The sequence below is a fragment of the Dermacentor andersoni genome, unplaced genomic scaffold, assembly GCF_023375885.2.
Source record: "Dermacentor andersoni unplaced genomic scaffold, qqDerAnde1_hic_scaffold ctg00000306.1, whole genome shotgun sequence".
Classification (NCBI taxonomy): Eukaryota; Metazoa; Arthropoda; class Arachnida; order Ixodida; family Ixodidae; genus Dermacentor; species Dermacentor andersoni.
In genome coordinates this window covers 50001-62500 of record NW_027314997.1, presented here as the reverse complement: position 1 = coordinate 62500, position 12500 = coordinate 50001, and the positions used below count along the sequence as shown (strand labels likewise).

General features: G+C 54.5%; 3 non-coding genes across 3 annotated transcripts; 2 read left to right on the top strand and 1 right to left on the bottom strand.

Moving 5' to 3' along the window:
* Positions 1-3317: 3317 nt before the first annotated feature.
* Positions 3318-3509, bottom strand: LOC140214487 (U2 spliceosomal RNA). Its single transcript, XR_011891418.1, has one exon. It is a non-coding gene; the product is annotated as a U2 spliceosomal RNA (small nuclear RNA).
* Positions 3510-8322: 4813 nt separating this feature from the next.
* Positions 8323-10137, top strand: LOC140214492 (small subunit ribosomal RNA). Its single transcript, XR_011891423.1, has one exon. It is a non-coding gene; the product is annotated as a small subunit ribosomal RNA (ribosomal RNA).
* Positions 10138-11711: 1574 nt separating this feature from the next.
* On the top strand, positions 11712-11864 carry LOC140214502 (5.8S ribosomal RNA). Its single transcript, XR_011891433.1, has one exon. It is a non-coding gene; the product is annotated as a 5.8S ribosomal RNA (ribosomal RNA).
* Positions 11865-12500: the final 636 nt, after the last annotated feature.

Below are 12500 nucleotides of genomic sequence, written 5' to 3'. Positions count from 1 at the left end.
TTGTTACCGCGGCTTCGAAACCGTGCGTAATACCAATTTAATTGTGTCCTGGTTGGCCGTTTGTCAGCACTTTGTGTTCTTCTAGAAAATCAACTACTAGTTTATAAATTACGTGCGCGAAATTTTCCTCCGTGTGCACCACCAAAATACTTAAAGAAGAGAGAATGCGTCCGGGGCCTTGGGATTTCGAAAATGACGTGCTCTGAAATTTTCACATCCGCCATTGGAAAGATAATTATTATCCGTCGTAAAAAAAAAAAAAAAGAAAAAAAAAAAAGAAAGAAATCACATTTGAAATTATCATTGAAAGTGGCCACGTTTTTCGGGGCATGTCTTGATGAAATAATCTCAGTTCAGTTCAGCATGATTGGATTTCATCTTTTCCAGTATTCTCAGTACTCTCGTTGTAGTACCAATTGCCGGCAGATTTTTTTTTTTAGTTGTTTAGAGTTATACATTCCTGAACGATGTTTTTCTTTTCCTCAAAGCTAGCCATAGAACCAGCGCTTTCTATAAAATCATGACAATAAGAATCCAGCATATCGGTTCATCTTCGGCGCGATTAAAGTTCGGGAACTGGCGATTTTTTATTGCCGTGATCAAGAAGGTTAACACCAGATAAGGCGTGATATTTCAGCATACCAGTCGCGATATCTAATCGAATCTAAGATTGAAATGGCGTTCTGAATTCTTTCGGTTCCAGATAGAAAGAAACAGAAAAAAAAAAAAAAAAGAAAGGATGTGATTGATTGCCATTCAAATCTGAAGACCGCGTGGAGAAAGTGTTCCGGTTTACATTCGGCAAATCAAAATGAACGGCTAAAATTAATCTATCGTCTGGTTTCATGCGCGAGATCACGTAAAAGGCAGCCATTCTTCTTAACATGGTTTCTCTCTTTTGCTCTCTCATTCGCGCACGGAAATTTCTTCGTACGGGAATTTTATGAAGCGAAGGCGGCTGCAGACCATTTTCTTTGTTTAGTTCATGTTCGTAGGCGCAAATTACAAACCTAACACTTGGAGCAACATTTCCACTACTCTAGAGGGGCATGAACTGTAGACAGTGCACGCTTTCTCATTTATCCAATCGCTCGCAAACACATTGCATTGCTAGTCTACAGTGGCAATACAAAGTGACGTTTCACCATGCACGTCGAAGTTCATTACCAGTACCGCGCCAGCATCGACCGGCCGGCGAAGCGACGAGCTCAGCAGCGCATGCGCAAGGCCCGACACCACCCCAACCGAGCTTCCCTGCTTATCGGAGAGAACAAGTGCGCGTGAACACGGGCGCGTCTGAGTATCTGGATTTAAAAAAAAAAAAAGAAAACAAAGAAAGCGTTTCCGAGATATTGACAAAGACAAGTGGTCGCGGTCGCTCTGAATCTTATCGTATTATAGAAAACGTGGGAAGGCGGCGCTTCCTCGAGGGTCAGAAAGTACAATCGTCGAACTAGGTGGCAAGTGGAGTACATCCTTTTTCTTGGAACGGTTTGCAATTGACTGCTTGAATGTGCCGACCACGCGTCGCGGGTCGCGTATAGAGCCAACCGTTGGCAAGCACGCGTCTAGCGTAGCAGCAGAACCGATCGCGGTTGCGATAACCCATCGTTGGCAGCGAAAAAGAAAAACACCCACACGCAGTTTGTAGCAATAACCGTACAAATCAATGTGGTTTTAAATATAGCTTCACTGGTCACCCAAGAAGGGCACCGAAACTTTCTCATGACGCACACCGCTGTAGTCCACAAAGAACAAAGCGCACAAAATAGATATGATACAGCCGCACCGCATTATTTCGTGTTTTCAGCATTTCATTACTTTCGTGTGCATGCGCGCTAGGGCCACGCAGGCCAGGAGTAAAAGGCACGAAAAGAAAAAAAAAAAAAAAAATGATACGCAATCCTAAGCTTTGACTTGACTGCTGTGGCACTCGCATTTGTGTTCTTTACCTTAGGCGAACGCAATGCGCAAACTGAACTGGAATTTCCAATAATGGAAATTCCTGTTTGGCTCATATTTGCGTTTTTCGCCCGAGCAAGCGCTTCACTGCACTACGCTTTGCCCCTTCAACGTGGCTACACTGCCCGGCAGGCGTGTTCTGCGTAGGGCCGAACCTGCAGGCAAAAAGCATGGGCGCCGCCATCTTGTTGAGAGCGGCGCCAGGGACACAATCGCGCCTAGCTCATTGAGTTTTCCCCCAAAACTGAAAAAAATTTGACTTCATTAAACGAGAAAGATGCCACGAGTGCCCCAACAAAAAGCTTTGAGGATTACCGAAGGGTAACTGAGGGCGACGCAACGGGCTCTGGAAAGAAGGATGATGGGTGTGGCGTCACGGGGGGATCGGAATAGAGCAGATTGGGTGTGTGCGAGAAGAAACGCTCGTTAATGACACCAAAGTTTAAACCAGGAAAAACAAATGGGCATGCGCAGGGCATGCAATCTGGGGGGAAGATAACCGGTGGCCATTAAGGGTTACAGACTGAATTCCAAGAGGAGGGAAGCGTAGCAGGGGGTGGCAGAAAGTTAGGAGGGCAGATTAGATTAGGGACTACATGGCGACAATCGGCACCTGACCGGGGTACTTGGAGGATCATGGCAGATGCCTTTGCCCTGCAGTGGGCGTAGCCAGGATGATGATGATGATGATGTTCATGATGAAAAGGTAGCAACAGGTCTTCGTAACATACAGGTTAGAAAGATGAGGCACCTTTTAACCCTTGAATATATTTCGCCACATTTGGGCATACGACAAGTTTGTTTTCGAGGCGCTCGGTCCCACTGCTGCGAAAATGTGTACACAAAGGCTGCACAGTAGTTGCCAGAAATCGGGCACTCTATTTTTCTTTCATAGGGAATCTTTCTTCCACTTGGGCAGCGGATTTCGGCGGCAGGGCGAGCTTGCGTGGCCGCGGTGGTTTACGGATCCAAGCGATAGTGAACTCCAAAATCCAGTGTTGGCTTTGAGTGGGATTCATATTGATTGCGAACCCCACGGCTAATCCTACCCCCCATCCCCCCAAGTGGCTCTTTACAGGAGACAATCATTCAGAGACATCGGACAAATAGGAATTCTGGTTCTTTCTTTTGCTTTCATTAATTTTTCTCGAAGCCCATAACTAGAAATTTGCTGGAGCGGCTGTCCCATTTGCGACGCAACAAGTGCGACGCTACACACAGATGGAGTGGCAGTTTAATTACTCTCGTGGTCCGCGAACCGGCATCGTTGCGTGTAGTATAGGAATGGTGCGTGTCAAGTCACTGCTCGCGTTGAGCTTGTGCTCTTCATTTTGATTGAATGAAGTCTCACCTAAGTGAGCGGGGCCGATCCCGGAGGTAGTGCAATACCGGGCCGACCTGCGGCGGAGGTGAAGCAGGCTTCAAGCACTCCGCCAACTTCCAAAAATAGGTTTAATATCGTGGGTCCATATAGAACCCGTATCAGATATTAAGCTGATAAGAACAGATACTACACTTTGATCTTAGCCAAAAGGCCGAGAAGCGATGTCCTTCACTTCACTTCATTGTACTACTGCCTTGTGGGCGCCCTGCCGACATGGGTAACCTCAGCAACAGCGTGGGCAATATTATAAAATTCAGCCTGTGTACAGACTCAACGCTCCCTATCTCACGGATGAACTCGCAACGCCTCAGTCTTTCGCTGTTAACGAAACGCTGTCGCGTAGAAACGAGACCCGAGTGCAAGCTTGCTTGTAACGCGAAACCAACCAAGGCAACCTCGTAGAAAACGGAACAGGCGAGCGGAAAAAAACGCGCCAGGGGAATGCTTACTTCCGTCTGAATGCGACCGCTCAAGGTGACCTTCCTTGAGGGCTTCGTTTCAAGCCCGTGTGCAATTGTAATATACTACGCGCATTTCCTTCATTTCTTTTTATTTACCGCAAGGCCCACTGAAAATTTTGATACGGCACAGGCCGGGACGGATCGCAACGTGTCGAATCGACCGGTAGAATTAGGTAGCATGCCCCATGTACGAAGACGAGCAACATAGAAGTGAATGACAAAATAAATATAGAAAACGCTGCACACTCCTCCCACCGGAAACATAGAGGGGAGAAAGATCGCCATCTGAAACACAGGCATTGTAAAAAAAAAAAAAAAAGTGCTACCTCATCATCTTTACCATTACCGTGTGTGTGTATGTATATATGCATGTGTGTGTGTGTGTGTGTGTGTGTGTGTTTGTGTATTTATATATATATATATATATATATACGCACACATGCTAGCATAGCTTAAACGCAGCTGGAAAGCTCAGCCTTGCACAAGAACCACCCCCTGTCGCAAACCCCTTTGAAACATTCAAATGGGAAACACGAGTACAGCGAGGTCGTTCGAACCTGGCGCCAAAACGCATTAGCGCCATCTGTGTACGGAACTAGGAAAACCTGCGGACTTTGCAATACAGAAAGAAAGGTAGATGGCGCGAGCTAACGCTCCATTGCATACTAAGAACGAGAGTTAGTGAATAATGGCAGAAACGTCTTGGGAAGAGAAAAAAAAAAAAAAAAAACGCGCAACAGTTGTTGGCTTGTGCAAGCACTCTATGTTACAGCGATTAAAGAGCATAGCATCTTCTACAACAGCAGCTACAAAAAGAAGAAGAACGTGAGAGAGGGAGAGACACAGGCGTGTTTCTTTGGAATGCAGAGCATGCAGCACATACTATAAAGTGCCAAAGAGACGGGGAAAGCAGATGGCGCGAAGGTGTATGTCCTCAAAGCTTGAAAGCAATTTCTAAATTACAACATGTACCGAAGTCCACCTACTCTCATCAGGTTGCTCCCGCCTCCAGTTGCGTTTAAAGTGAAATTACAGTCGCCTCAAAGGCAGACAGAGAGAGAGTGAAAATAGGTACACTTGCTTCGCGCAGCTGCAGCCGTTCAAATTTTACAGCAAGAGCACTCCCGAAAGCACAAAGTCCGCTGCCGCCTGGGCGCAATGCGCTCGCTTCAGTAAATTGCCGTGCTGGCCTCGGCAACCAAGAGGTGTAGTGCGGCAGACTGCTGCATTGTAGCACACCGGAAACCGTGCAGACGTAAGCGATCGCCTCGACATCGCTGCGAGCGCTCGAAGAGACAAAGTCCGAAACCACGTGTGCCGGGGCGGTGCGAGCGCGACGCCTTTGACGCAACTTTTGCGTACAAGCCGCCGCACCGCCACGACGGAATCGCTGGCATCCCGCACGCAGCTGCATTGTGTCACGCCGGCAATCGTTGAAACACCACGCAGTCGTCGGCGTCGGCCCCGACATGGTTGCGAGCGCTGGAAGAGACAAAGTCCGAAACCGCGTGTGCCGGGGCGGCGCGAGCGCGACGCCTTTGACGCAACTTTTGCGTACAAGCCGCCGCACGGCCACGACGGAGCCGGTGTCACCCTGCAGAGGGCTGCACTATAGCACGCCGGGAACCGGCAAAGAACCGCGCAGACGTCGTCGTTGGCCGCGGCGTTGCCGCGAGCACGCGAAGAGACAAAGTCCGAAACGACGTCAGCCGGGGCGTCGAGCACGCCGCCCGCACTGTTCGCACGCGTGCTCGGAAATGGCGAAGGGGCCGCGCTAGCGTGCCTTGAATCGGTGAGCGGCGGTACCGCGGCGATCGCCAGAGCTCGAATCCGCCCTGCAAAAGCCAAATATTGGCGCTCGGCTCGGCGCAGTACGCCGCCGCGTCGCACGAGTACGGCCCCATGGAGGTCTGGGCACTTATCGCTGCTACTGTAAGGGGCCGTACGGCCCCGGCCGACATTGTACCGTAGTGCGATTTTCGGCTTGCGCGTGCTCGTGGCGTAGTCCGCGCACCGTTCCGACGTCGACAATCGTGCCCACGACTACGCGAGCGCTGGAAGAGACAAAGTCCGAAACCGCGTGTGCCGGGGCGGCGCGAGCGCGACGCCTTTGACGCAACTTTTGCGTACAAGCCGCCGCACGGACACGACGGAATCGCTGGCATCCCGCACGCAGCTGCATTGTGTCACGCCGGCAATCGTTGAAACACCACGCAGTCGTCGGCGTCGGCCCCGACATGGTTGCGAGCGCTGGAAGAGACAAAGTCCGAAACCGCGTGTGCCGGGGCGGCGCGAGCGCGACGCCTTTGACGCAACTTTTGCGTACAAGCCGCCGCACGGCCACGACGGAGCCGGTGTCACCCTGCAGAGGGCTGCACTATAGCACGCCGGGAACCGGCAAAGAACCGCGCAGACGTCGTCGTTGGCCGCGGCGTTGCCGCGAGCACGCGAAGAGACAAAGTCCGAAACGACGTCAGCCGGGGCGTCGAGCACGCCGCCCGCACTGTTCGCACGCGTGCTCGGAAATGGCGAAGGGGCCGCGCTAGCGTGCCTTGAATCGGTGAGCGGCGGTACCGCGGCGATCGCCAGAGCTCGAATCCGCCCTGCAAAAGCCAAATATTGGCGCTCGGCTCGGCGCAGTACGCGGCCGCGTCGCACGAGTACGGCCCCATGGAGGTCTGGGCACTTATCGCTGCTACTGTAAGGGGCCGTACGGCCCCGGCCGACATTGTACCGTAGTGCGATTTTCGGCTTGCGCGTGCTCGTGGCGTAGTCCGCGCACCGTTCCGACGTCGACAATCGTGCCCACGACTACGCGAGCGCTGGAAGAGACAAAGTCCGAAACCGCGTGTGCCGGGGCGGCGCGAGCGCGACGCCTTTGACGCAACTTTTGCGTACAAGCCGCCGCACGGCCACGACGGAGCCGGTGTCACCCTGCAGAGGGCTGCACTATAGCACGCCGGGAACCGGCAAAGAACCGCGCAGACGTCGTCGTTGGCCGCGGCGTTGCCGCGAGCACGCGAAGAGACAAAGTCCGAAACGACGTCAGCCGGGGCGTCGAGCACGCCGCCCGCACTGTTCGCACGCGTGCTCGGAAATGGCGAAGGGGCCGCGCTAGCGTGCCTTGAATCGGTGAGCGGCGGTACCGCGGCAATCGCCAGAGCTCGAATCCGCCCTGCAAAAGCCAAATATTGGCGCTCGGCTCGGCGCAGTACGCCGCCGCGTCGCACGAGTACGGCCCCATGGAGGTCTGGGCACTTATCGCTGCTACTGTAAGGGGCCGTAGGGCCCCGGCCGACATTGTACCGTAGTGCGATTTTCGTCTTGCGCGTGCTCGTGGCGGTGTCCGCGCACCGTTCCGAAGTCGACAATCGTGCCCACGACTACGCGAGCGCTGGAAGAGACAAAGTCCGAAACCGCGTGTGCCGGGGCGGCGCGAGCGCGACGCCTTTGACGCAACTTTTGCGTACAAGCCGCCGCACGGCCACGACGGAGCCGGTGTCACCCTGCAGAGGGCTGCACTATAGCACGCCGGGAACCGGCAAAGAACCGCGCAGACGTCGTCGTTGGCCGCGGCGTTGCCGCGAGCACGCGAAGAGACAAAGTCCGAAACGACGTCAGCCGGGGCGTCGAGCACGCCGCCCGCACTGTTCGCACTCGTGCTCGGAAATGGCGAAGGGGCCGTGCTAGCGTGCCTCGAATCGATCGGCCGGGGGCCCCGTAGGGCGACAGAAAGGCAATTGTGCAGGAAACCGTACTGGCCATTAGCGAGAAATTGCCGTTCGCGCATTCGGTAGACGCGCTGCGCTTTCACGACTTCGGCATTGTGCTGCCGACGTAAGCTTTCAATCTTGCTCGCGGCGTTACGAGGCGGCACGATTTTCGCCAAACGCTCGTCGAAAGTGGCACGAGTACGGCCCCATGGAGGTCTGGGTACTTATCGCTGCTATTATATGGGGGTCCCAGAGAGCAGTCGCCCCCAAAGCGACCTGGGTGTTTGATATGCGGCGGGCTTCGTGCCCGTCAAGCGTGTCCCCGGTATCGCTCCCGTGGATCCCACAGCTGACGTCTGCAGCCTCATCCGCTTGATGCGTTAGGGGCTGGTTGTCGGACGACGCTTTTTCCACGATATCGAAGTGTGTTCCGCATCGTCCTCGGACGAATCAAATACGAAAGCGCCGAAGGCGCGGGCGTGACCCGTCGCCTAGCGGCTTTGCCGTCTCGGCTACGTTGCAAGTGTCGGTCGGTCCACCAGTGCTGCGGGCTCGAGAGAAACCGCAAGCCGCGATCGAGTCGACACAACCGGTCTATCGAGAATGTTGCGTGCTTCTTGCCGCGTGGCGATACCCGGCCCTGCGGGGAGGGCGCCGTAGCGAGCTCGAACGCCGTCGTCTCGGACTGTGCAAAGTGCTACCCTTTGCGAGAACGAAGCGTGTTGGGGCGCCTGAAGGTGGCCTCGGCATCGCAAAAACGGCGTCCGGCCTGCTTGAAAGGCTGGACGCGCAGTTGAACGATTACCTGGTTGATCCTGCCAGTAATCATATGCTTGTCTCAAAGATTAAGCCATGCATGTCTAAGTACATGCCGAAATAAGGCGAAACCGCGAATGGCTCATTAAATCAGTTATGGTTCCTTAGATCGTTTCTTCCTACTTGGATAACTGTGGCAATTCTAGAGCTAATACATGCAGTGAGCCTGAAGCCCTTTGGGCGACGGGTGCTTTTATTAGACCAAGATCGATCGGGTTTCGGCCCGTATTGTGTGGTGACTCTGGATAACTTTGTGCTGATCGCATGGCCACGAGCCGGCGACGTTTCTTTCAAGTGTCTGCCTTATCAACTTTCGATGGTAGGTTACTTGCTTACCATGGTTGTTACGGGTAACGGAGAATCAGGGTTCGATTCCGGAGAGGGAGCCTGAGAAACGGCTACCACATCCAAGGAAGGCAGCAGGCGCGCAAATTACCCACTCCCGGCACGGGGAGGTAGTGACGAAAAATAACAATACGGGACTCTTTTGAGGCCCCGTAATTGAAATGAGTACACTCTAAATCCTTTAACGAGGATCAATTGGAGGGCAAGTCTGGTGCCAGCAGCCGCGGTAATTCCAGCTCCAATAGCGTATACTAAAGCTGCTGCGGTTAAAAAGCTCGTAGTTGGATCTCAGTTCCAGACGAGTAGTGCATCTACCCGATGCGACGGCTCGGACTGAACATCATGCCGGTCCTTTCTTGGTGCACTTCATTGTGTGCCTCGAGAAGGCCGGTGCTTTTACTTTGAAAAAATTAGAGTGCTCAACGCAGGCGAGTCGCCTGAATAAACTTGCATGGAATAATAGAACAAGACCTCGTTTCTGTTCTGTTGGTTTTTGGAATACGAGGTAATGATTAAGAGGGACAGACGGGGGCATTCGTATTGCGGCGCTAGAGGTGAAATTCTTGGACCGTCGCAAGACGAACTACTGCGAAAGCATTTGCCAAGAATGTTTTCTTTGATCAAGAACGAAAGTCAGAGGTTCGAAGGCGATCAGATACCGCCCTAGTTCTGACCATAAACGATGCCAACCAGCGATCCGCCTGAGTTACTCAAATGACTCGGCGGGCAGCTTCCGGGAAACCAAAGTGTTTGGGTTCCGGGGGAAGTATGGTTGCAAAGCTGAAACTTAAAGGAATTGACGGAAGGGCACCACCAGGAGTGGAGCCTGCGGCTTAATTTGACTCAACACGGGAAAACTTACCCGGCCCGGACACTGGGAGGATTGACAGATTGAGAGCTCTTTCTTGATTCGGTGGATGGTGGTGCATGGCCGTTCTTAGTTGGTGGAGCGATTTGTCTGGTTAATTCCGATAACGAACGAGACTCTAGCCTATTAAATAGGTGCGGGGTTCCCAGCACCTTACAACCTTCTTAGAGGGACAAGCGGCTCCTAGCCGCACGAAACAGAGCAATAACAGGTCTGTGATGCCCTTAGATGTCCGGGGCCGCACGCGCGCTACACTGAAGGAAGCAGCGTGTCTTTATCCCTGTCTGAAAGGACTGGGTAACCCGTGGAACTTCTTTCGTGATTGGGATAGGGGCTTGCAATTGTTCCCCTTGAACGAGGAATTCCCAGTAAGCGCGAGTCATAAGCTCGCGTTGATTACGTCCCTGCCCTTTGTACACACCGCCCGTCGCTACTACCGATTGAATGATTTAGTGAGGTCTTCGGACCGATGTCCGGCGCGGCCTTTCGGTTGCGCCGGTCTGTTGGAAAGATGACCAAACTTGATCATTTAGAGGAAGTAAAAGTCGTAACAAGGTTTCCGTAGGTGAACCTGCGGAAGGATCATTACCGGATTGTGAAGGGTGGCGAGCGCCATTGTTTCTACCCCGTGTGGGTGAAGCAGCTCGCTGCGCCCGACGCTTTCCGCCGCTGGCCCCGCTTGGACGCGGGGACGGCTATACCCGAACATGCCGGGGACTGCCTGAATTTTGAGGGGCGCCCCGTGCCAAATTTGTTGCGCCCAGTGGACGCCGGCTGCAACCTTGGACGGTTGGCTTGGCCGCGCCCGCGGGTAGAAACGGCGTAACGCACACTGGGTGGGCTTTCTGTCCGCTTTGGCGCTCTTGCGCGGAATGGGAGTAAGACGACCCGACCTGCTGCTTTGCCCAGTACGAGGGGAACGGCGAAGCGTGCGGTCGGTCAAGGAACTGACGGTCGAGAGCTAATGCCGCTGCCGCTTAGTACACACACGGAACCGTGGTGCGAGCGCTCTCCCGTCCTCCGCGGCAAACGCTGCCGAGTCTGAAAAGGCTGGCGGCTGCCGGTCGCTTCCTGCGGCGAGTATGGAGTAACGACCCGACTTTGTTGCCACCCAAGTACTAAAGGAACGGTGTGGCGCTCGGTCGGTCATGGAACTGTCGGTATGAGGGTGCGGCTGCCAAGTACGGAAGGAACCGTGGCCTAAAGTGCTCTCCCGTCCTCCGCGGCAAATGCCACCGAGTCCGAAAGGGCCGGAGGCTGCCGGTCGGCTCCTGCTCGTGACGCGCGAGGTGTCGAGATCGCGGTTTAATGCGACGACGTCTGCAGGCTATTCGCCCGCCGCCGAGGGAAAGGCGGCGTTGCTGCGAAGTACCGAAGGAAACGCGGCTTTGCTACGTCGGAAGCGTTCTGCGGTTAGCGGACTTGTGCGCTTTGGGAAGGCGCCGCACGTCGAAAGAGGAAGTACGGACAGACGAGGGACTGTAGTCCCGGTTTCGAACGCACTTGCGGCCAGGCCCTTGCTGGCTTCGTCTTCCGCCTCAAGTAGACTTGTTGTGGCGCCGGCGCAGGGAGCCGTCCCTGGCACTGGCCGAGTGGTTTTGGAGAGCTGCGCGAGTACGCGCGCCGGGCTCTTGTCTTTCGTCTCAAGTAGGCTGTTGGATCAACAGCGGTTATGCTGCGGCGATCTGCCGATGCGAAAGTGTGTGTGTGTTTGAGGCCCTTCTATGAACCTACTGCTGACTGAAGCGAAGCACGTCGATGGGGGTGAAGCCCTGCCCGTGGCCGTGTAGCCGTTAAAGACTCCACAGCGGCTTAGCCCTAATCATGGCTCTGTCGCTCTTTGCAATTTTTAGTGGAGCGATGTGAACGTGCACACGAGACACACGGGTCCGGTGGATGGTTGGCAGGTAAAACCGGCTTCGAGTGCGCGCAAACGGCATAAGGTGCCTCGAGGGCAAGCGAGGAAGGCGTGGGCGCAAAACACACGCGCGAGTAGCAGGAGTGGAGTGCCATTAGGCTTTCAGCTGCTGAGACGCGGCCGCCGAAAGAGCGAGACTGGAGGAGCGCACGCCGAAAGGCGCTCTTCGAAACCACACACAGGGAGACGCCACGTGCCTAAAACCCTGGTTGTACTGTACTGAATTGAACAAACTATTTTTCACGACTCTAAGCGGTGGATCACTCGGTTCTCGGGTCGATGAAGAACGCAGCCAGCTGCGAGACTTGGTGTGAATTGCAGGACACACTGAGCACTGATTCTTTGAACGCACATTGCGGCCTTGGGTCTTCCCTTGGCTTCGTCTGTCTGAGGGTCGGATCACATATCAAGAGAGACTTCGGCGCACAGGGAACGTGCGTCCGTCGACTCGTTTTGACCGCGTCGGCATCATGGACAGTACGTTGAGCGCTAAAGCCACGCGCCAGCGGCCTCACGAGAGGGAGACGGTGGCAAACCGTTGTGCCAATTCTTCGAAAAGACGGAAACGAGGCAATACTACTGCAGCGTGACGAGTGCGCGCCTCTAGTAAGACCGCCGCAGGATGGAGTCGGATACCTGCAGGGAAAGAGCGGTCCAAGCACGAGGCGCGAACGTCTGTTGCCATGTAGCGCGCACGTTTGCGAGAGAGTCGGAAGCGCACGCTTGCGTGCACGGAAAACGTGGGAATGAAACGCCGGCCGATTCCCGCGCCGTGCGCAAAGCCAGCGCGATCGCAATTTGCGCTGTTTGCCTTCGAAGTACGTCGAGCTCCAGAGCTGGTCGCTCGTTCACGTCACCGCAGCTGTGTGGGCGCCCTTCCGGGCTTCGTCGCAGGAATGGGAATCGGCAGATTCTTGCGAGGAGCGGGGAGGAGAAGGGTGGCCCCCGAAAGCGGTTCGACGCGACAGCGCCGTCTGCGAGCGAGAAGAGTCACGGCACGGCGGAGAATTGCCGCGAAACGGAAAATGTCTCC